Source organism: Oryctolagus cuniculus, chromosome 6 (genome assembly GCF_051225735.1).
Source record: "Oryctolagus cuniculus isolate XC-2025 breed Fujian yellow rabbit chromosome 6, ASM5122573v1, whole genome shotgun sequence".
NCBI lineage: Eukaryota > Metazoa > Chordata > Mammalia > Lagomorpha > Leporidae > Oryctolagus > Oryctolagus cuniculus.
The window spans coordinates 16080867-16105663 of NC_142872.1; the positions used below are offsets into that span (position 1 = coordinate 16080867).

General features: G+C 45.0%; 1 long non-coding RNA gene across 3 annotated transcripts in view; it reads right to left on the reverse strand.

Moving 5' to 3' along the window:
• The window catches only part of LOC149126034 (uncharacterized), a 155505-nt gene that overhangs the window by 78380 nt on the left and 52328 nt on the right, over positions 1 to 24797 (reverse strand). The window contains exon 3 of one of the 3 annotated variants that reach the window (XR_016235301.1): positions 16072 to 16670. The exons of 1 other annotated variant lie outside the window; for it this stretch is intronic. This is a non-coding gene — a long non-coding RNA (uncharacterized LOC149126034). Of the gene's footprint in view, positions 1 to 16071; positions 16671 to 23210; positions 24004 to 24797 lie in introns of those variants that run through there. One more of the 3 variants, XR_016235298.1, reaches the window with a different exon arrangement.

Below are 24797 nucleotides of genomic sequence, written 5' to 3' on the forward strand. Positions count from 1 at the left end.
CAAAGATGTCAAGATGATGCATGGGAAAATGACAGCTTCTTCAATAGTACAGGGAAAACCAAATATCCACACGCAGGAGGAGTCAAACAGGCCCTTACCTTATTCCACAGACAAACATCAATTAAAACTGATTTAAAGACTTTAATGGCAGATGTGAAGCTATAAAGCTACAAGAAAACACAGGGAGAAATCTTGATATTGGTCTTTGCAAAGATTTCTTAAAAATCACCACAAAAGCAAGCAACAAAGGCAGTCACAGACAAATGTGATTCCATCAAACTTGGAATCTTCTGTACAACAAAGAAAACAATCAACTGAGGCCGGCGCCGTGGCTCACTAGGCTAATCCTCCACCTGCCGCGCCAGCACCCCGGGTTCTAGTCCCGGCCGGGGCACCGGATTCTGTCCCGGTTGCCCCTCTTCCAGGACAGCTCTCTGCTGTGGCCCGGGAGGGCAGTGGAGGATGGCCCAGGTGCTTGGGCCCTGCACCCCATGGGAGACCAGGAGAAGCACCTGGCTCCTGGCTTCAGATCAGCGTGGTGCGGTGGCCATAGCAGCCATTTAGGGGGTGAACCAACGGAAAAAAAGGAAGACCTTTCTCTCTGTCTCTCTCTCTCTCTCACTGCATAACTCTGCCTGTCAAAAGAAAAAAAAAAAAAAAACTGAGTTAAGAGGCAACTTTAAGAACGGGAGAAAAATACTTAGAAATTATACATGTGGTTAGGGGTTAACATTCAAAATAGCTAAGAAACTTGAATCACACAACAGCAACAACACAAGTAACCCGACTGAAACACGCATCAAAGATTCAAATAGACATTACTCAAAAGAACACATACTCCGGGTCTGGGTACTGGGTAATGAAAAAATGCTCGACATTACTCACCACCAGAGGAATGCAAATCCAAACCACAGGGCTGCATCTCACTCCAGTGAGAACGGCTTTTATCAAGCACACGAAGTGTCTGTGCTGGCAAGGTGTGGAGGAATGGCAGCTCTCACACACTTGTGATGGGAATGCAACTTAGTGTCCAGATTGTGGAAAACAGAGTGGAGGTTCCTCAAACAAAAAACTAGAAATATGTGATTTTTGTCAAATCATGTATTTAATTCTGTTTTTAATGTTTTTTGTTTTGTTCCCTTTCTGGGTATATATGTTTATATCCAAAGAAAATGTAGTAAGTAAAAAATATGTAAAATATGTAAATGACATATCTGCATACCTGCACTCATTGCAACACAACTCCCAGCAGCCGTGATACAAAGACCACTGAACTGCCATCAACGATCAATGGCTAAAGGAACTGGAGTATGCACACAATGGAGTACTTAAAAAGAAAGCAGTCCTTAAAAAGAAAGCAATCCTGGGGCTGGTGCTGTGGCACAGCTGGTAAAAGCCACCGCCTGCAGTGCCGGCATCCCACATGGGCACCAGTTCAAGTCCTGGCTGCTCCACTTCCGATCCAGCTCTCTGCTGTGGCCTGGGGAAACAGAGGATGGCCCAAGTCCTTGGCCCTGCACCTGCCTGGGAGACCCAGAGGAAGCTCCTGGCTCCTGGCTTCGGATCTGCGCAGCTTCAGCTGCTGTGGCCAGCTGGGGAGTACACCAGTGGATGGTAGACCTCTCTCAATCTCTCCTTCTCTAACTGTGACTTCTAAATAAGTAAATATATCTTAAAAAAAATAAAAGGCAATGCTAATCTGAGATGGCATGGATGATACTGGAGGACATTATGCTAAGTGAAAAAGCACAGGCCCAGACAGAACACCACCACACCATCTTCCTTATACACAGAACCTAAGCAAAACTGAACTCACAGAAGCCCAGACTAGAATGGTGGTTCTAAAGATACCTAAATCCTTAGGTATTCTCCTAAGTCTCCAAACAGACACATCTATGTGGACAGAGTATCTCCCACGTAGCATGTACGCATTTGTACCTCGTATGTGTAAAGGAATGGTCATCTTTGACACATATTCTGAACTACTATAATACATACTCGGTCACCTTTCAAATGAAGAGTCTACATGGCTGGCACTTTTTTTTCAGGATGTACACACAGTGTTTCTGTGCCTAATGACAGGGAGTTGTGCGCATGGCCTGGGGTAAAAATCTGGTGGGAGAAGGCAGGGGTGAAGATGACAGGCTGAATGAAAGACATATCACATATCCAAAAGATATGTGATACATACAAACACATATCCAAAATACACACAGCTGACGTGGACATGTTTGTTGGGGGCGATCCTGTAAACAAGCCAAGATCCGATCAAGGACCTCCCAAACCTTTAGATGGAAAACATCAGGTGAGCCTCTCAGGCTGAACAGTGATAAAAAGGCTTTTCTAGGAGTGGGATGCTGTGGGGTTCCGCTTCTGAACACGTAGACCTGGAACTTGTATTGGCTAGAATACTGTTCCAGCAGACTGCTGGAAATACAGAGGTTTGGGTCTTTGGAAAGGTGCACGGGTAAAGGCTATGAAAGACACCACAGTGTTTGGTGCTGTGGCTACGGACGTGGGCCAGGCGAGCTAACAGGGCCTGTCCCCTCCTAACACAGACATTCAGTGTCGAAGAGTCTCGTCTGTGTAATCACAAGAAAGTTCTAAAAGCCTGTGGCTCAGTGCATGGAAGGTAAGTGATACCCGAGTATAGGTGGCGGAGACGGACAGGTTTCAAAGTAGGGTGACCTTTCTCCCTGGCAGCCATCAGCCAGCTGGGTTAAACTTGTTAACCCCCTCACTCTCCAAGGCTCAGCTCCTTATTTATAAAATGGAAGTCATGATATCTAATTCCTGGCTTGTTGAGTTCAACTCCAGCATTTCAGGAAATAATGTGCTTGTGCCTAATTCCCAACAAGCGGTTACTTCCTCGCTGCCAGCGTCTTCCTCAGTCAGACGACACACGCCCTCAGCGATGACTCCAGTAGGCCTTTACTCTGCACCTATCTGTATGCCAAAGTTCCTCTGTGTTCCACTCCAACTGCAACTCTGTGGACCTCCGCTTTCCCAGCCTTTTCCAGCTCTCAGTCTCAGGTGTGCTTTTCCTTTGCTTGAGATCTGATTCTTTTCTGTTTTATTAGCCTTAAGGTCTCTGTATTCTCCAAGGCTCGCTTCCTCTGAATACACATAGCACAGATAGTCTACCCAACCCTCAGCACCATTTCGGTTTACTTTGTGGCTATTATCACTGTCTAAAATGGTTTAAATACGTGCTTACCCAACAAAATATTCCTTAACATTTGGTTCTACCCGAATTTCTGTTTATTGGTTGGTCTGCACACTTTCTCACTATTTAGAGTGGTTATTTATTTAGCTAGTCTCTTACTAGAATTTGAGTTATTCCATTAAAAATTATTGCTTTATGTATTTATACATTGTATTTTAAGTTACTACTACAAACATTATACAATACAATTGTACCTACATACAAGTCTGTTTTTCCTCATTGGTTTAAATTCAATTTGTCTCAGGGTTAGGAAAGGTCAGAATTCTCATATGTGAAGTACTTTCTTCAATGCTTGGTTTGTTGTTCATGAACTGTTGTTTCGGTGTGCGCCCATTTTCTATGAGCTCGTTTTTGTTTTATATTCTTGCACCAAATCCTAAGGTTTTATTCTACATTACGGTATTTGCTTTTTTTTTTTTTATTACGTGTTTCTTGTTTGTTCAGTGTCCTTGTCTGTCCATCATATTTTAGCCTTTGCTGTTATTTTTTTTAGAAGTGCTTTCTAAATGGTAGAAGTCATGGTCTCTGAACTCTGGGTCTGCTGAGAAAGGTCACCCCGACCCCAGGATATATAGGAAATCAGCCGCGTTTGCATGCGGGCTTCTGTGGCTTCCCGGTTCCTTTCAATCTTGGATCCATCTGCAGTTTCTGTGAGCAGCCATTTGGACAAAATGATTTCGTCTTTTCTCAATGATTTCTAGTTATCACAGATTAACAGGAAAAGTTATCTTTACCCTCAAACGCTCTGTTGCGGGGAGTTCCCATACGTATTTGGGTCTTTTTCTGACTTGCTCTTGCACTCAGAGTTCTGTGAGCTCCTGGCCATGGAGAAGGAACTTGCAGCTCTGGCCTGTGTGTTACTTTAACTCCTCCCTTTCTGGTCAGGTTCCTTCCAGCTGGTTCCACGGATTTAGTTTCCAGGCTAATGGAATAACATGGTTTTATTTTCTGAATCTTTTTTTTTAAATAAGTGATATTTTAACAATATGGAATCTTCATTTCCAGAAACAGGATAGAGTGCAACTTACTGATGGTTGTATAAGGTCTTTCAGCTGAATGTTACAACTTTTCACCTTGTAATGTTCTACATATTTCTTACAAAGCTTTTTGCAAAGATCTTTCTGTTGATACTATAAGAACCTTTCATTATTTTTTTTAAAGATTTACTTATCTATTTGAAAGGCAGAATTATAGAGAGAGGGACCATGCGAGAGGGGTAGAAAGGGACGAAGAGAGAGAAGGAAGGAGGGATAAAGTGAGAGAAGGAGAGAGAGATTTTTCCATCCACTGGTTCAGTCCTCAGATAGCCATAAAGACCAGGGCTGGGCCAGGCAGAAGCCAGATGACTGGAACTCCATCCAGGTCACCCACGTGCGTGGCCCTTCCACTGTTTTTCCACGTATATTAGCACGAAGCTGGATTGGAAGTAGGGCAGCCAGGAGTCGAACTTTGCTCACATGGGATGCTAATGTCACAGGAGGCAATATAACCTACTAGGCCACAACACTGATGCCCATGTTACGTATCTGTAACTTATTATTTATATGAGAATTTGTATTTTTAAATCTAAATATAAAAATGTTTACATTTGTAAAAGATTTGTTTATTTTCTTTTGAACATGTGCCTACAAATAATGTTTTACTTTTTGAAATATTTATAATCTGTTTCAGATTAGTATTCCAGTTGGTAGCACCATTCATGTGCTTCCAATTCAACTACTGCCAGTTAATGATGCGTCTGGTTCCCAGCTTCCTCAACCATAAAAGCCTGAGAGAAGAGTTGTTGTACTTACCCCAGGGGGACATGGCAAATATCCAGTCTATAAAGCAGTTAGTAAAATGACTAACAAATATTCAAAAATGTCAATGTTTTAAATATTTTTTCCTGAAAATCAAATCCACAATATAGTCTACCGACGTTAAATAATATTCATAGCAATTTTAAATGACTCTCAATGTTGATGGGTGGGAAGGCCTAGTGGTCTTTGTGTAGTGTATAAATTATAAGATAGTAAACATACAGTCAACACTTTACATAACTCCCACATTATGCAATCATATAATTTAAACACCATAAGTTATTATGAAGCTAAATTATTATGAAATTATGAAGCTAATTTTATCTTTAAATGAGATGTATATGAATTAATGTATTAGCGAGAAAATGATGAGAGTAAGTTTTATGTTGTGATTCTCAATTTTAATGGAAATATTCATCCCTTTTTGTCAGCCTACTAAGTATTAATTTACATGTTTTATCTTTCTTGATAAAAGAGGTAGTTATCATAATGCAGTTAACTCGTCTTCACTCTCACTGGGAAAATTGGCAGAACCTTTACAGAGGCTTGCCCAGAGTAGGCATCTAGAAAGCATCCTTTGAGCAAAGGCACAAATAAACAAACCCAACCGTGGAGAAATAAATGGACTCAGAGAGCTTGTTTTCCCACGTCCTACAGTGGCCAAGCGCATGCAATGGAGACGTCTTGCTGGCCCATCCTCAGAAGACAAGAGACAGTGCCATACTTCATTTCTGCCTAAGACATGTAACATCCTCTTAAAGAAGAGAATGATACATCCTTAGGAGCTCCGCCGTGCACAACACTGAGTAGAGGTTTGGAATATTCAACGCCCTTTCATCACAGAGCACCCGTCCCCCCAGTGTATGTGTGTTAAATATTACTCCAGTAGGCTGGTTTGTCCCTTTCACTCACTGTGAAATTGTTGATACCTTGTTTTGGTTTAAGCCAGTTTATACACTTTAGCTAAACACAAATGTTCCATTTACAAATGCTACTCTGTGATTCATTGTGTCCTTATTGCACAATTCACTCTCAGATCTTTTTTCCCAAAGATAACATTAACCTTTGTGAAGCTACCTTCCCAGCAACACCAGTACAATTTGTCATTCCTGTCACTTATTTATTACATTTGATAAACAAATAAATATAGCCCCATGTCAAAAACGGCAACGACTACTTAGAGGATTAGTCCTTTGATAATCGTTGACACAGCTTAGGGAACCTTTCTGCTATTTCACAGAATTGGCCTCATTCCAGCTGATGCTGATATTGGGATTTGAGTTAATTGCCGATGCAACTCTAGCAACAGAGCAGGTGCTGGCACAAAGAGCCTTCCCTGTATTTTCTTTGTTATTTATAGCCCGAGCTCTCCTGCACTAAACCCTTGAGCTGGCTTTTTAGAGCCCACTGTATAACAATTTCATTCACTTTCATGTCAACAAGCTTTGGCTTGATAAATTAAAACAGAAAAATGCTGGCTAAAGCACCCCAGGCTGACATGATTCACTCTGCGGCAAGTTTCTGGCAGCTGCCCAACAATGACCTGCTCTCTTCGCAGCGTCCTTATCACTCCCCATCTGGACAGGGCCGAACCTTATGTGCACTGGGGACTTCAAGACCTGTGGAGGCTGCATTCAAAGGCCATTACCAGTTATAACTCTCAAAATCATCACCCTCTTCCACACAAGGTTACCAGCAGTGTGGGTCCGTAGATACCTCGGTATTGTGCCTTTCTTTTAGTAGATACACAGAAGATCACATGATTTATTTAATTACACAGAACTTCCTGCTAACCTCAACAATGCCTTTGGTCTTTCTGGTCTTCCTTAAAACTAAGCAAAGGTAATGCTGAGAGGCCCAACTGAAATGAATCAATTTCCTATCTTAGTTGTCAATGTAAATAATAAATTCATTTATTTTGCAGTTGGATTTCCTTTAAATGATATTAAGTAGGATGGTTATTTATTCACAATGAATCACAGAAATCCATAAGAATATATATTTTTGAAGAAAAGAATAAATTTATCCTTACCTTATTGAGAATCAATATGAATTCTAGAATTTGATTTTGGCCAAGATATGAATTTCTAAATAGGTCTTCTTAACTATGACTATATGTAAATTAAAAGTAAATTCAGCTTAAATCCTGATTCAGACTCAGCATTTATCACCCATAGAATAGTCAAAACATGCAGATAGTTGTGAATTATAGATAATTATGATTTTTACAAAATGAAAACTACTTTACCAGTTGATAGTTAAACTAAAAATGTAATGCTTTCACAGACTAACTGACAATGCATGTTGGTTATGTTGGTCTTGTTTCCACAGTGGAGAAAGATGTAGAGATGGCCAGGGTCCTGAGCTGGCCATCAACACTAGGATGAGGAACAGGGTGTGAACAGTTAGCAAAGCCCAGCCAAGTGCTTACTTTTCCAAAAAGAGGAACAGAAAGGAAGGAGTCAGATCAACTCTCTACTCTATCCCAGAGGGGCCATTTGCTTAGGAAATACACACTGCTTTCCGAGGTTGCTGGTTGGTTAGAGGAGTCCGGGAAGTTGACCCTTGAATCCTGCCTGGCAATGCAAACACTGGATGGCAGACGAGGAAAGGCAAGGCAAGAAAATCCATTTTCAAAATTTGTGCTGCTAGAATTCTGCTTAGGAAAATGCTTCTCTGGGGGGACCAATGATCTCCAAAGGGCATTGGTTTAAGGGTGAAGCTGAGATCTAACTCTGGAACCAGGAACTGAGCCTTAAATGTCTATGGACAATAACTTAAGTGGTTACCTTCCTGGTGGATGGAACTGAGCCGGTTGTGGAGGGTCTGAGAATGGCCCTTCGGGCCCATGAGACTCCATGCTCCTGTGGTAAGATATAAGCTCCAGGGTAGAACGTATGGAGTCCAATACTCTCCCACTGTAAGGCAGCTGTCTGAATACCTTATCTTACATTAACTAATATTCAGCCGCTGGGTACCTATCATGTGCTGACTTTATCTCATGAAGTGAATGGTCACAAAAAACCCTTGCTGTTGGGGATGGCCCACGAATGCCAACAGTAGGATTTCCTACAGAAAACTTTCCCCTTCATTTTCTCCCTGCGCCTTCCACATGATGCAATTCCCTTCTCTATTCTCAAGGTTCTATGACAATGTTTGTTAAGCCACACCGTTTCGCTGGTGCCGACAATGCCTACATCCCATATGGGCACCGGTTCAAGTCTCAGCTGTTCCACTTTGGATTCAGCTTCCTGCTAATGCACCTGGGAAAGCAGCAGAAATGACCCAAGAGCTTGTGCCCCTGCACTCACTGGGGAGATTTGGATGAAGCTCTTGGCTCCTAGCTTTGGCCTCCTGGCACGGAGGCAACAGCTCTGGCTGTTGTAGCCATCTGGCAAGTGAACCAGCTGATGGAAGAACTCTCTCTCTCTCTGTAAATAAATATTTTTTTAAAAAATCTTTTTAAATATATTTCTTAAAAATTCAATATATTTTAATAAAATATTTATTTATTTACTTAACTTGAGAAACAGAGTTACAGACAGAGTTCTTTCATCCACTGGTTCACTCCTCAAATGGCCACAATGACTAGACCTGGGCTGATCCAAAGCCAGGAGTCAGTAGCTTCTTCCAAGTCCCCCATGCTGGTGCAGAGGCACAAGCACTTAGGCTATCTTCTACTGGTTTCCAAGCAGGGAGCTCTATCCAAAGCGGAGCAGCCGGAAGTTGAACTAGCGCCCATATGGGATGCCAGTGCCACAGGCAGAGTCTTAGCCTACTATACTACAGCACTGGCACCAAATAAATAATTCTTTAAACAAAAGAACAAAGAACAAGGGAACTTGACTATATAAAATTTCCAACAGTAAGAGGGAAGAGAATCCTTATTAATGACAGCAATGAGTGTCCAAGAGAAAAGTGCCAAGGCACAGGTTTACCAAGATGACCACCAACCAGAAAATAAAGTTTTGACACATATTGGCCTCACCCAAAAGAGACTTAGAAATGCCTCCAGAGGGGTCCCTGATGGCCAGTATCACACTCAGACTCAGGCAAGAGGTATTCCTTTAGCATCTTGGGCCAGATAGCACAGGGGCACTTTTGGGGTGGGAAGCTGGAAGCTCTGAGGCTGATCTGGGGCAGTGTGGACCCCACCCTGGTCCACGTTGTCTGCTTTCAGGGTGCTCTCCCACCACGGTCACCCACACACCACCTTGACCAAGGTCTAGCCACAGGCACCCAAGGAGTTCCAGGACCCTCATCTACGAGACATCCCTGTGTTTAGGACAAAGACTTGGGATGGCGCAGAAAAGCCAATTGTCCCCACTGGCAGGCCTGGCATTCCCTGGTGGGACCTTGGAGAACAGGGCTGACTGGCTGCCAAGTGCTTACCTGTGTCATACCTAGGATTATTTCAGGGTTCTCGTCTGCCAATACGTACCACTGACTTTTGGGTGAAAATGGTGCTTCAGTGCCCACATGGCCGTTTTCTGAGTCTCCACCATAGGCCACCTGCAGCCCACAGCACTCCCAAGTGCTGAAGAGCTACTGCAGGAGGAGTTACTTTCACTGCTCATAGTCCCGCAAGTGGCAAGCAGTGTAGTCAGCATACCCACTTCTGTCCCAGTTCTGAGGGACTTAGCTCTGTGCAGGGCAGACCAACGGGTCCTTCCAGCCAGATCCTCTTACTTCTGCTACGTCTGATTGATGTGGCTCAAGTAATTGAATCTGTCTTGTGTCTTTGCTAAAGAATGGGACCACTCTTTTCACCCCACTGTGGGCCCACTGTCCTCACAGGTTGTGGGACACAGAGCAGTCTACAGTGCAAGCAATCACTTGAGTAAAATGGTGTTACTGTTGTCTACAGAGACATTACTGGGAGATGCAGCATTCTAGGCTTCTGAACTGTACATTTTGTATGGCAGAAACAAAATGGCACCTCTACTTTCCTGAATACTCTGGACAAACAAACCTGCAATGTGGTCATCAACAGCAAAGCTCTATAGCAACTTTTCAAAGGGTCACTGGAGCGAGTTGGCACTCAGTCTATCAGTTAAGCTGTGGACACTCCACATTGGAAGACCTGAGTTGGAGTCTTGGCTCTGTGTCCTACTCCAGCTTGGTGCCAGTGAAGGCCCTGGCAAACAGCTGTGATGGCTCAATGCACTGGATTTCTGCTACCTAACACAGAAGACCCGGATTGTGTTCCTGGCTCCTGGCCCCAGCCCTGACCCCCAGCCTCAGCCTCGTGAGCAACTGAGGTGCAAACAAGCAGATAGGAGTGGTGTCTCTCTCTCTCTCCCTCCCTCAAATGAATTATAAAATACATAAATACAAGAAATAAAAGAAGAAAAGCTCTTTGGAAGTCAGTATTGCAGGCAGTGGGATGGAGGATGTGGTGCCATGTCTAAGGATGGAACCAACAGTAAATAATTGGTATTAGGTAATGAATGAGGCAGGAATGTTTACAGGATTTCAGTAAGAACAGGTTCTGAAGAGCATGGTGCTGTTGGAAATCAAAGGTTTCTAACTCTTCTCCAGTGAAGGCTGACACATGTGACAACACAAGGACACGAGAGGCAGTTCTTGTGGCTAACCTTATGTTGGCTTCTGTGCTGCCTGGCTCACCTGTTACAGCTGTTGTACCTGGGGACTTTTCTACCTTGGATCCCAAAACTGGCATCTTTCCTCAAGCCCAGAGTTTGATCAGGCCTCTTAGAGCTACTCAGTTGTCAGAAGAGATGAACAGAAAGAGGAAGGAGATGAAGACAAAGTCAAAGAAAAGCCCATCAAGGGAAATGACGCTTCTCCCTGGGATAGTGGCCAACTGTGAGACTCTCTGAGGGCCACTGTAGGCTGCATCAGTGAGTGCACAGGTGGGCTGTCTGAGAGAGCAAGGAGTGGGATACTGGCTTTCTCTGGCCCTGCCTATATGATGTGGCCACAATGAGTTACAGGCAGTCAGGGCTCAATTTCGCACACAATTGTCAAGAGAAGTTAAGACCAAACCTTTAACTGAGAGGTCAGTAATTTTAAATGTTGGTAAGTCATTAAAATGATAAAGTTTTATGGAAAAAAAATCAAATGTATCTAGCTCACCTGCAGTCACCAAGGTCCTGAGACCTAGAGAAAAGCACAGGTTGGCAAATCAGTGTCACCAAAGCTTCCCAGGAAGGTTGGAACCTCGAGCAAGAAGGGCTGGCACTGCAGTTGCAAAGGCGTAAGCTGCCACCTCTGGCACTGCCATCCCATGTATGTGCTGGTTTGAATCCCAGCTGCTTCACTTTTTTAAAAAAATTTTTTTTATTTGACAAGTAGAGTTATAGACAGTGAGAGATACAGAGAGAAAGGTCTTCCTTCCGTTGCTTCACTCCCCTAATGGCCGCTACGGCAGGCACTGAGCCGATCCGAAGCCAGGAGCCAGGTGCCTCCTCCCGGTCTCCCATGCGGGTGCAGGGCCCAAGCACTTGGGCCATCCTCCACTGTCTTCCCAGGCCACAGCAGAGAGCTGGACTGGAAGAGGAGCAACCGGGACATAATCTGGCGCCCCAGCCGGGACTAGAACCCGGTGTGCCGGCGCCGCAGGCGGAGGATTAGCCTAGAGAGCCACAGCACCAGTTATTTCACTTCTGATACAGCTCCCCGCTAATGCACCTGGAAGAGCAAAGATGACCTGTCTTTGTGCTCCTGCACCCACATAAGAGACCTAGATGGAGTTCCAGGCTCTTGGCTTCCTGGCCCAGCCCTGACCATTGCCGTCATTTGGGGAGTAAAACAGCAAATGGACAATCTCTCCCTCTCTCTCCCTCCTCCACCTCTCTCTCTCTCTGTAATTCTGCCTTTCCAATACACTTATTAAATTTCTGCAAGCAAAGAGGAAATGATGCCAGGAGACAGAGCACAAAAGGGTTGGGACTCAAGCACTCTTCACAAGCTCTCAGTGCTTCCAGTCGCTGCTGCCCAGTGTTCTGGCCACATCTGACTTCCTTCTGCTTCCTCCTGTGTATGAAGTCGGAGGAGAGTGTGCTGGGCTTTGGGCCTCTCTCAGGGGAGAGGAGGACTGCCTGTGACATTCACGATGCTGTCAGAGACTCAGCACACTTTCAAAGGCTATTTTTTTGAGTTTTTGATGGAGAAATGGGGAAAAAGCTCCCAAGGTAACTCATCAAATAAAAAGAACTAATTTAAGAGTCACCTTCTCGAAAGCACAGGGCCAGCAGGGCCAGGAGAGAGGTGAGGGATTAGGCTACATTTTGTGGACTAAGCCATTTTCACCTCTTTTTCTCCTTTGCACAAAAGTGAACATGAAATAGATTCCAAAAAAGAACTCCTTGGGCAATCACAGTTGGCATGTCTATGACATGCTCTATTTGTTCTAAGCTCTTCTGTATAATTAACTCACCAAGTTTCACCATAACTCTAAGAGTGAGATGGTATTTTTATACTCCCTCTTCAGGCGGGAAACCTGATAGAGACATTAATCACTTGGCCATGGTCAATGTGGCCCACAGGCCTGGACCCCCAAGGACCAGAAAGCCAGGCTACAAAGTATGGGGCCATTATTAGATGATTATCTGTAAAAATGTATTCATTCTAGGACAAGCATTTAGCCTAATGACTAAGATTCACTTACGACACCTGCATCCCATATTAGAAGGCTTGTTTTGAATCCTGGCTCCATTCTTGATTCTAAGTTCCTGCCAAGGCACACTGCGGGAGGCAGTGTGATGTCTCAGGTGGCTGGGTCCCTGCCATCCACAAGAGACAGCCAGACTGGGCTCCTAGCTCACAATGTTGCCCTGGCCCAGTCCTAGCAGTTGCAGTCATTTGGGAATCGAACCAGCAGAGAGATCAGAGGGCTCTCTCTGTCACTCTGTGTTTCTGTACCTTTCAAATAATATCAGTAAGTCAATAATTGTAAAGAGAAGCCATTTATGCTTTCACTGTAGAATTAAGTTGTAAAATAACCTAACTGCTAATCAAAGATGAAGAATATTGACCAAAGTTGGATAAGTAGAAGAAAAATGAGGTCACCAAGTTCTCGCTCTGATTCCTTTTAGCAGGAAGGCAGAGACCCCCATTCTGCAGGACAGAGTGTGAGGACAGGTTGAATTCTCTGTTCCAGGAATGGGTCAGAAAAAATGCCTGGTCACGGTGCAAGTGTTAATTTGGCAGAGGAAATCAAGCTGTTCCCAAGTAGAATAAGCTAGCAGATGGGCTGAGAAACCTGGGACGATACTGCAGGGGAGAAGATGAGAAGATTCCAGATTGATTGACTGGAATATTTTCCTCCGATTTTGAACAATTTTTTTTAACTGCATACTGTAACAAAGGCTATGCAAAATGTAGTTTGTCAGGATAACTGTCTATTAGGCAAACTCCACTTGCCAATTTAGCTTGGTAGGCGTATTGCTAATTCTCACGTTATTATCACCTGTTTTACTGATGACGAAGATGGCACTCCACTCAAGTCACATGCTACAGACCCAATCACTAACCAGAAGCTAAGTCAGGATTTGCAACCCCTGCTTACTGCAAACTCTGCTCTCTGTTCACTGAATCAACATGATCAACTCGACTTCTATTCATACAAAATGTGTTCAGCAGATAACACACTTGGCCAAAGCCATTCTTGTTACTGAGCCCATGTGTTTGTGTGATAACCCTCAACTTCCTTATGGGCAAGAATGGTCCCCCAACAAAACACACAGGTTCTTTCGAAACTAGGGAGTGGGGTTCACCAAGATCAGACTTCAGAAAGACTTAGTATATTACTCTTAACAGGATTTCTAACAGTTTTTGCAGTGGGAAATGAAGGTGGATTAAAAAGAATCACCTTAATATTGAATTTCCCTTCTCTGTGTACAGGTTGGCACCTAACAACTCCAGAGTTCACTAAACAAGGTGGTACCCAGATACTGCCTTCTTTAGATATTGGCTACTATCCAAAGCAATAGAGACTATTCTTCTTCTTGCAAATGAAAGAATGCATATTTTAAAATGTATTACCTATGTGACTCGCTGGGTTAGCAGTCTAATAGTGAGGAATTTTAAAGTCACAGTATCTGTGCCTTTGGCGATATGATGTTGTCTTATACACTGTCTTTAATGATTCCTCCAAGTCTGTCAGTTTGGTCGCAAAGCTTATGCGCTGTGGTTATCTACCAAGAACTGGTCCAGCCCCCTCGAGAAATTTCCTGACTGCACGTTGCTGGAAACCTGTAATGGCTGCTGCACAGCCCCACACTGGAGGCACCGATCAATGCTGGCAGTGCCAGAAGGTGAGAGCCGCAGAAAGAGGCTAAGAGGTCTTCCTACTGCCACTTGTTCTTCCCCTTTGAGTCTGCTCGGTAAGCACGGATGGAAATAAAGAAAAAAGAAAAACTGCTGAACTTCAAACTGAAAAAAAAAGTCATGCCTTTCCTCCTGGCCCTACTCCATCTGTCAGCGTCAGCCAAGCATCAGAATAGCCTCCCAGACAAACCTCACAGCTTCCCAGGGTGCAAGTCACCCGCCTTGCGCTCCTCCTGAAGGAAGAATTGGGGCCTGTGACCTCTATTGTGTGCCAGCTTCGCTATGGACGAGAGGAGGGATGTGGCTTCTCAGAGGCACTGGAGGAGTAAGGCTCTCAGTCACAGGGACTTGCGTCCAAGAGGAGCCAAGAGCAGAGGTTGCCAACTTTCAACAAAACAGAGACATCAGTACTTTGTGATCTGTATCAGTCAGACCTGCAGCTCTTACAACAGACAGGCAAAAATAATTGTGGAACAGATAAAGAAGGCAACAGAACACCCGAGTCAACGGCTCCTATCCAGTGTATAAAAGAAACACCACACTGAGCCCACTGGTGTTGATGAGTTAAATATACAGCTTACACCTAAAGTGGCAGTGCTCTAAGTGTGGACTTTTCTCAAAATGCAGAATAATTAGAATTCTAAAAGTCCTCTTACAACATGCCCTGTCAAGCGCTATGGAAACAGCACCTTGATGTTCACATCTTGCATATACTGAAGGACCTAAATTACAAAGATGTGGTATTTTGGATGAGGCTAATCGAACATGAAGCTTAGCAAAAGCCTGCTTCAAAAAACAGAGAACAGGCCGGCACCGCGGCTCACTAGGCTAATCCTCCGCCTGCGGCGCTGGCACCCTGAGTTCTAGTCCCGGTTGGGGCGCCGGATTCTGTCCTGGTTGCTCCTCTTCCGGTCTAGCTTTCTGCTGTGGCCCGGGAGTGCAGTGGAGGATGGCCCAAGTGCCTGGGCCCTGCACCCACATGGGAGACCAGGAGGAGGCACCTGGCTCCTGTTAGCACAGTGCGCCAGCCGTAGTGGCTATTTGGGGGGTGAACCAACAGAAAGGGGGACCTTTCTCTCTGTCTCTCTCACTGTCCACTCCGCATGTCAAAAAAAAAAAAAAAAGAACAAAAACACAAGAAAGAAGCTGTAAGATGTGGGAAAAAGCCAAGGACACAGGAAAAATGTAAGAAAATTGCTGTGTGCCACCTAAAAGAAACCAACAGTTCTTGCTTCATTGGCAGCTATCAGATTGATAACCCATCATATTTCTTGTACTGCAACATATGAACAGTTTGCATTTTCAACTAAAAGAGATGCAGGTATTTACAAATAAGAGGATAAATCTAGTACTTGATATTGCATGCAGAACCTTACTGAATTTCTCAATACTGTTTTAACAGAGTTTTATCTACTTTGAGTTGGCATTGCAGTCACTGTACCCAAACATCTAACCAGTGCCTATGAGAAAAACTCTTTGAGTGAGGTGTATTTTGCAGACCTACAATATCCAATGAACTCTACTCTCTGTCCCATTGGCACATCTCCTCTGTGTGTTGGAGGACTTGACATTTGTCCAAAACACAGCACAATGAACAAGGAAATGTTGCAATTGGCAGTACACAGAGTGGGCAATGCATAGGAACAGGGAACCCAAATTGTACTTCCTACAGATTACATTTATTTGGATGTAGGTTTGTCTACTTTGGGGACTATTGTTTTTCAGAGGCTCCATAGGATTGTCCAGAGTCAGTTCATCAAGAGTAAAGTTTGACATTTGCTGTGAATGGTACCGTCAAGCCAGCCAAAGTTTGAGGAAGTTACTGGTGGGCATTGCTTTTAGGGCAAAGTCTCATTGGTTCGGAGCCAGGCAGCCAGGGACTTGACACATTGTAGCGGTGGGGACCCTGGAAGGCCAAAATGGCAGGCTCACACTGGGGTAAACCAGGAGAATTTAATAAGCAGCTGCTTACAAAGGTGTGTGTAGGGTTGGTTGTTTTAGGAAAACCAGCTAAGAGTAATGCATGCATAATTTGTACTGTTTCCTCTGATTGTGCAATGCAGCACTGCCCACAGTGAGGAGCCTGGACCACCCCGGGTTTAAAGCATCATGGGAGAGGATGGCTGTCAGAACTCAGGGGGACAAAAGCCTCTTTACCAAAACCTACGTATCAAGGCCTCAATAGACTGTTGCACTGAAAAAACAAAGTGCCAACAGGGAGAGAACTGGGAACCCTAACCACGCTCCTGCGTCTTCTTGAAATCCTCTTGGTGACTTCTGGCTAAGCCGTGCCGTGCCAAGCCACACCAGGGCAAGGTGGCTCCCTGAGTTATTTAATAAATGCCAGCGACCTGCAAGAGTGTGAAGCTGGAAGAGTCAGCTTAGAGGAGCAAACAGAGTACCCAACACCCATAAAACTCCCCTCATTTTTTTTTTTAACCATGCCTGATTAAGCACATTATTAACATCTGCAATTTATGGTTGGGGACACTTAGGAAGGTCAAGGAATTTTACAAGAACTCACAGGTAATAAGCAACAGCACCAAGACTGCAATACAGATCAACACAAAGCGTTTCTTCCGGAAATCTGCTCTGTGAACCTTTCCTAGGAAAGTGAACAGGGTCCAGGGGTGTGGGAGTTGGAAACAAAAAAGCTTAAGGAACAGGAGAAAAACAAGAGTAGAGGGAGAAATAGATTATATATAAACAGCACTGGCTGCCTTAGGCTCCAGTGTGAGCTTTTCATGTACAAGGTCCTGTTACTCCTCTCCTCAACCACGTGGGTGAGGCACTATCAGCCACATTTCCCATGCAGGGAAGGGAGCTTTAGGACAATCAGCAAGCCACGAGGGTCACCCACATGGGCATCAACTCAGGAACTGAACCTGTGCGGGTTCCGGGGCTCAGAAGTTATATGTAGGTAACACGGATGGAGGGAAAGATGCAGATCAAATAAAAGCAGGAAGTCTGGATGTCTGGCACACGTGTAAAATTCTCTGATGTCCCAAACACTTCTTTTGAAAATACAGTTAGGGGTCAGTGGACACTGTGGCCAAGCGGATTAAGCTGCCACCTGGGGTGCTGGCATCCCATATGAGCGCCAGTTCAAGTCCTGGCTGCTCCACTTCCCATCTAGCCACTTGATAACACACCTGGGAAAGCAGCAGAGTGTGGCCCAAATATTTGGGTCCCCACACCCAAGTGGGAGACCCCTCTACATGGTTCCTGGTCCCTGGCTTCACATCAGCCCAGGTTCAGCCATTGTGGCCATTTGGAGAGTAAACCAGCAGAAGGCATCTCTCTCTTTCTCTGTCTCTCCTTCTCCCTTTTAACTATTTCAAATAAATAAATCTTTATTAAAAATACAGTCAAGTCACTTGTGGTGTTGTTCTTGTTTCCTTGTCCATCTACTACTTGTGTGTTGTAACAGCCAAGGCGATGACGGTAATGGAAAAAAAGCAAGTGCAGTTCAGGTCGTTGTATTATTTTGCAGAGAGCTATGCATACCAGAGAGGCCTATTCAAATCTGAATTCACCATTTTCCTTTTCAGATGAGAAGGTATTTTAAAAACAAGTTGGTAGAAAAAAAATCAAATGAAGTTTACTTGGGTGTAAGAATTTTCAATTAACCCCTGCGTAGTTTTTTCAGAAAATGCGTTTTTCATGAACAGTTTTGAAGACTCCTTATACTCTTCCTCTGACGTGCTCTTTCAATTAAAGGCACAGCCTACCTTTAATCCTCACCCAAATCCTGGGCACCTTCCACACTATTACATTTCTATTATTCTTCACAACAATCCATGTTGGGTCATTTTGAAAATTTAATGTAAATCACACGAAAGCATGGTGTCTCTTTTTAGATGCACGTCTTTGACGTTATGGAGATACCTGTGTCTTCTATCTCATGTTGTGTCATTTGCAGTTTCCTCCCAAGCCCCAGCCTGGTGTCTGGTACATAGCAGCGTCTCAATAAATTCCTTTTGAAGACTACATGGAAACCAGGCCTCCCTAACTTCCCTGTGTGACGGAGAGCATCCGCGTGCTGTGAACACACTGAGAAATGCACGCCTCAGATTTCCCGGCCTTTCTTCCATTGCGAAGGCCAAGGAAGGCTGTGACTACCCGACTTTCTCTCTGCTTTCTCTGATACCTCGCCTGATGTATGCCCGGCTGCTTTCACATGTCAGAGTGACTTGGAGTCCGCCGTTGGATCTGCTGCTTCATGGGGTTTGCAGATATTGAGTTGGGTGCCTTTGATTCTCTAGTTCCATAAACTCTCATAGAGGTCATGGGTGAGACACTCCCCAAGGTTAGCCGATACATAAATGGCGTTTTCAACCAACAAGACTTTTTTTTTTTTTCTTTGAAATATTTATTTATTTACTTGCAAGTCAGAGTTACACAGAAAGAGAGGCAGAGAGAGAGAGAGATCTTCCATCCGCTGGTTCACTCCGCAATGGCCAGAGCTGTGTCGATCTGAAGCCAGGAGCTTCTTCCAGGTCTCCCACATGGATGCAGGGGCCCAAGCACTTGGGCCATCTTCTACTGCTATCCCAGGCCACAGCAGAGAGCTGGGTCAGAAGAAGAACAGCTGGGACTTGAACTGGTGCCCATATGGGATGCCGGCACTTCAGGTCAGGGTGTTAACCTGCTGCGCCACATCGCCGGCCCCAACTTTTTTTTTTTTAACTCTCCAATACTTTGGCAAATGTTTTGGCATCTGTCCTTACTAGGGGTGTTGGCAAAGCCTTCCTTAAGGCAGGCCACCAGAGAAAAATTTCTTTAGGGTCACTGAACATGAAACTTCCAAAGGAGGTGTGCACCACCTGTCCTGCACAGAACAGCACACAGGGCTATAGGCTTCAGGCTCGGAATGCTAGTTAAAATACATCTTCTGCCACCGATGCATTCTAAATCTCTCTCTTCCTTGCATTATCCCCTATGGCGATTTCTCTTTGGTGCTGTGCTTAGCGCCCAGGCAGCCATCTTGTGCCTCTGGCAGCCATCTTGTTCCTCTGGCAGCCATCTTGTTCCCCAGGCAGCCATCTTGTTCCCCTGGCAGCCATCTTGTTCCCCAGGCAGCCATCTTGTTCCCCTGGCCTCGGCAGGCTCACAGCTGCTGTGTTCAGTGCATTGCTTTCACCACCAGCGACCTCACATCTTGAAGTGACATTTGGGCCACTCAGTGCTCCCCGTGTCACGGGTCCATCAGCCTCTGTAGCGGATGGGACTTTTCCTCCCACTGAAACATCTCCATGTTTGCCTTGAACATGTCAGACCTTCACCTCTCTCAATATTCAGCCTCACTCATCTGTTTCCAGTGCCCGCCCATGTGTTCAGAACAAGCAATGCCCAGAGGAGAGCTGGAGCCCAGCAAAGCAGCTGGAGGCAGGACATCACCCATTCTTCCTTGATCACAGGTGTCACGGCATGACTCAAACACGCATCCGGCATGGCAGATTCTGGCTGCGCCTCTCCATGGCCGCCAGAGCACGTGCAGGGGTGGCCAGGCAGGGCCAAAGCAGAGCACACAGAAGACATGGAACAGTTGGTTAAGGTGAGTGCCAGTTTTCATTCTCACCATCCCCAGTAGCACGCTGGACATCTTCCCTTTCTCATCACTGTATTTCTCCAAGGCATTTTTTTTTTTTGCTGTTTAGTCTTTTTTTATTTTTTATTTTTTTATTTAGTAAATATATATTTCCAAAGTACAGTTTATGGATTACAATGGCTTCCTCTCCCATAATTTCCCTCCCCCTCACACCCCTCCCATCTCCCGTTCCCTCTCCTATTCCATTCACATCAAGATTCATTTTCTTTTCAACAGGCAGAGTGGACAGTGAGAGAGAGAGAGAGAAAAAGGTCTTCCCTTTTGCCATTGGTTCACCCTCAAATGGCCGGCATACCGTGCTGATCCGATGGCAGGAGCCAGGTGCTTCTCCTGGTCTCCCATGGGGTGCAGGGACCAAGGACCTGGGCCATCCTCCACTGCACTCCCGGGCCACAGCAGAGAGCTGGCCTGGAAGAGGGGTAACCAGGACAGAGTCTGGCGCCCCAACCGGGACTAGAACCCGGTGTGCCAGCACCTCTAGGCGGAGGATTAGCCTAGTGAGCCGCGGCGCCGGCCAAGATTCATTTTCAATTATCTTTATATACAGAAGATCAATTCAGTATATATTAAGTAAAGATTTCATCAGTTTGCACCCACACAGAAACACAAAGTGTAAAATACTGTTTGAGTACTAGTTATAGCATTACTTCACATTGGACAACACATTAAGGACAGATCCCACATGAGAACTAAGTACACAGTGACTCCTGTTGTTGACTTAACAATTTGACACTCTTGTTTATGCCGTCAGTAATCTCCCCAGGCTCTAGTCATGAGTTGCCAAAGCTATGGAAGCCTTTTGAGTTCGCTGACTTCGATCTTATTCCAACAGGGTCATAGTCAAAGTGGAAGTTCTCTCCTCCCTTCAGAGAAAGGTACCTCCTTCTTTGATGGCCCCATTCTTTCCACTGGGATTTCACTCACAGAGATCTTTCATTTAGGTCTCTTCTTCCCCCCCCCCCCCCCCCCCAGAGTGTCTTGGCTTTCCATGCCTAAAATACTCTTATGGGCTCTTCAGCCAGATCTGAATGCCTTAAGGGCTGATTCTGAGGCCAGAGTACTGTTTAGGACATCCGCCATTCTATGAGTCTGCTGTGTATCCCACTTCCCATGATGGATCGTTCTCTCCCTTTTTGATTCTATCAGTTAGTATTAGCAGACACTAGTCTTGTTTGTGTGATCCCTTTGACTCTTAGACCTATCAGTGTGATCAATTGTGAACTGAAGTTGATCACCTGGACTAGTGAGATGGCATTGGTACATGCCACCTTGATGGGATTGCATTGGAATCCCCTGGCACGTTTCTAACTCCACCATTTGGGGCAAGTCCGATTGAGCATGTCCCAAATTGTACATCTCCTCCCTCTCTTATTCCCACTCTTATATTTAACAGGGATCACTTTTCAGTTAAAATTTAAACACCTAAGAATAATTGTGTGTTAATTACAGAGTTCAACCAATAGTACTAGAACAAAACAAAAAAAATACTAAAATGGGTAAAGTATTACATTGTACATCAACAGTCAGGACAAGAGCTGATCAAGTCACTGTTTCTCATAGTGTCCATTTCACTTCAACAGGTTCCCCTTTGGTGCTCAGGTAGTTGTCGCTGATCAGGGAGATCTCCATGGCATTCTTCCATCTTGACCACAGTAAGTCTTCACAAGAGCCTTAAGTTTGATTTTTTAAAATTTTATCCTGGAAATGAGAATCTGATGAAATCACTTGGAAACTTTGTTGTGAAATATGAATGGCCAGGCTGGTGCTGTGGCTCACTAGGCTAATCCTCCACCTGAGGTGCCAGCACTCCAGGTTCTAGTTCCAGTTGGGGCACTGGATTCTGTCCCGGTTGCTCCTCTTCCAGTCCAGCTCTCTGCTGTGGCCCAGGAGGGCAGTAGAGGATGGCTCAAGAGCTTGGGTCCCTGCACCTGCATGGGAGACCAGGAGGAAGCACCTGGCTCCTGGCTTCAGATCAGTGCAGCGCCAGCCGTGGCAGCCATTAGGGGAGTGAAACAATGGAAGGAAGACCTTTTTCTCTCTCTCTCTCTCTCACGATCTGTCTCTCTTTCACTGTCTAACTCATATACAAGGTGTTGACGTGTGCTGAGTACGTTGGCATCTCACCCGGAATTTTTCGCCTCCGACAATTCAAATACAGTTTCCTCCACAGGCGTAGGAACAATGCAGTCTAATTAATGATTCTTAAAGCATTAAATGAACCTATTAAAATGACCTCACTACCTTGCAGCCATGAGCGCATGAGTTTGAGTTGTTTTTCTAGTTGGGAGCTGTCGAGTAAGACAGATACATTTCCACCTTGCGGTCTGCTCTCTTGTGAGCCACTCACCTCGAGGTCAGCCACGGTGGATGGTTTTGTCTGTGGCCAAGAGCAGGGTGAAGCCACATGGCCCATTTAGCTATAAAAGCCCCCAACTCCCTTTCACTGGAAATCACGACCCACACACGCAGACTCGGGAGAATAAGATTCCTAGCTTGCTACGTTTGGTCTTTACTTGTGAGATCCAGGGAATAGTAAGTTCATCCTTTATAAAGCCTAACTCACTTCACAAAGCTGCTCTGTCCTCTGGATTAATCTATGTCAAATAAAAAATATGAGCCTACTTTTTATCACTACACTCACACAACATGTGGGATAGCTTTTGCTATCCACTAACAACTTGAGTGAAAGGCATCATGGCTGCTATCCCAGCAGCACAGACGGGAAGGCTGAGGCACACAGAGATGAAGGCGATGGCCCAGCAACACACAGGAAGGGCAGAAGGATTCGAGCCGAGTCTGTACGTGCAGAGGCAATGCACTTGACTGTGTGCCATCCTGGTTCCACTGATCTTGAGCCACCGCTGGCATCAACAAGCTGCTGGACCAACACTTGCTTTTCTGTATTTTTTTTTTTAATAATTCTAAGTGTTCATGATCCTGTTCAAATCTCAGCTCTCTCAATCACTTTGCCCGACATTGTCACTATCCATTCCTTGTTTTTACACTATACACAAATGCAGGTGTTTATTTATTTTTTCCTTTACAGCCAGATTGGGACTATGTAGTACTTACAGCCATGTTTCTAGAGTCGACATAGTATCCAGTTTATAATAAGAACCTCGTTTGATTTATTAAATGCAATCTAAACGGAATAGTTGACACCAAGCCTTCACAAGACTATGAAAATACAAAATTAAAGGAATAATATGGCTTGATATTCCTGAATTATAATCTATAAAATAGCTTTGAGCCTATTTTTTTTTTTTGACAGGCAGAGTTAGACAGTGAGAGAGAGACAGAGAGAAAGGTCTTCCTTTTTTTCTGTTGGTTCACCCCCCAAAACGGCCAGTACACCCAGCATGCCACGCCGATCTGAAGCCAGGAGCCAGGTCCTTCCTCCTGGTCTCCCATGCGGGTGCAGGGCCCAAGCACTTGGGCCATCCTCCACTGCCCTCCTGGGCCACAGCAGAGAGCTGGACTGGAAGAGGAGCGGCCGGGACTAGAACTGGTGCCTGTATAGGATGCCAGTGCTGCAGGTGGAGGATTAACCTAGTGCACCACATCACCGGCCCCTGCCAAGGTACATTTTTAATGTACTTGAAAAGGCAATGAGATGTTTTTCCTTCCTACTTTGTCCAATACTACTATGGTTACAGCTGACACGGTTATGCCTTATAGCTGAATGCTAACAGCCAAGTGCTCATCTGTCTTCCGACTACGGCTGTCTTACTGGGCTCTTGTGAATCAAAGGCAGACTACGCATTTGCTGCTCACCTGTCTCCTCCAGTACGGAGAGGATCACAGCCTCTCCTTCGTGTTGCTGCGTGCTCAGGCTCTGTCTCTAGTTGGCCCTTATCCCCTCCTTACATGAGTGAGTCCTGCACGGTGGCCGATGCTGAAGACAATGATCAGTCCCTTCTCTTCCAAGACGAGACCGAGCGTACGTGTTGGGATGTCTGATGGTGACCACATCCTGTCAGCGACAGCTGTTTCTCTTCCTCTTCCCTCATTTTCCATGTCCATTCCATGCTCATGATGACAGGTCAATGAAACCCTCAAATTGCATGCTAAAGCTGCATTTAAAAAAAATATAAAGGTTTTCATATGTATTTGAAAGAGTTAGAGAGAGAGAGAGAATATCTTCTATCTGTTGGTTTATTCTCCAAATGGCCACAATGGCCAGGGCTTGACCAGGCTGGAACTAGGAGCCAGAGTTTCTTCCGAGCCTCCCACATGGCCAGCAGGGGCTAAAAGGCCTGGGCCATCTTCTGCTGCTTTTCCAGGCCAGTAGCAAGGAGGTGGGCTGGAAGTAGAGCAGCCAGGACACAAACAGGCACCCATATGGCATCAGAGACAGTCCATTTTTACCAACTATGCCACAATGCTGGCCCCTACATGTGATTTTTTTTTTTTTGCCTCCCACCATGCCTGCCCACATCCGCCTGAGCTTACATTTGTAATACAACATTTCTAACTTGGTTTCTTGCATTCATGCTTGCACTCCATTCTCAAACAGCAACTAGAGTGATAACACTGAAAATCAAACGATGTCACTCCTCTGTTCTCAGGCCTCCATTGATTGTTATCACACTTGAAAACCAAATCTTGAGTCATTATCCTAATCTAATAGGCCTTGACCCTGGCTGTCCCTTCAAACTCTATCTCTCAACCTTTTGCACGCAGCACTAGAGACAGCCTGGCTTCTTTATTGTTCCTCCAACTTGCCCACCAACTGTCATACCAGGGCATTTGGACTTGCCAATCGAATGCTCTGCCAATGGTGCTAGCATTGCAACTTCACAATGCTTGTTCCTGTTTAGCTGGTCCGTGTCAGAAACCACCCTGCCTAACACACACCCCATTCCCC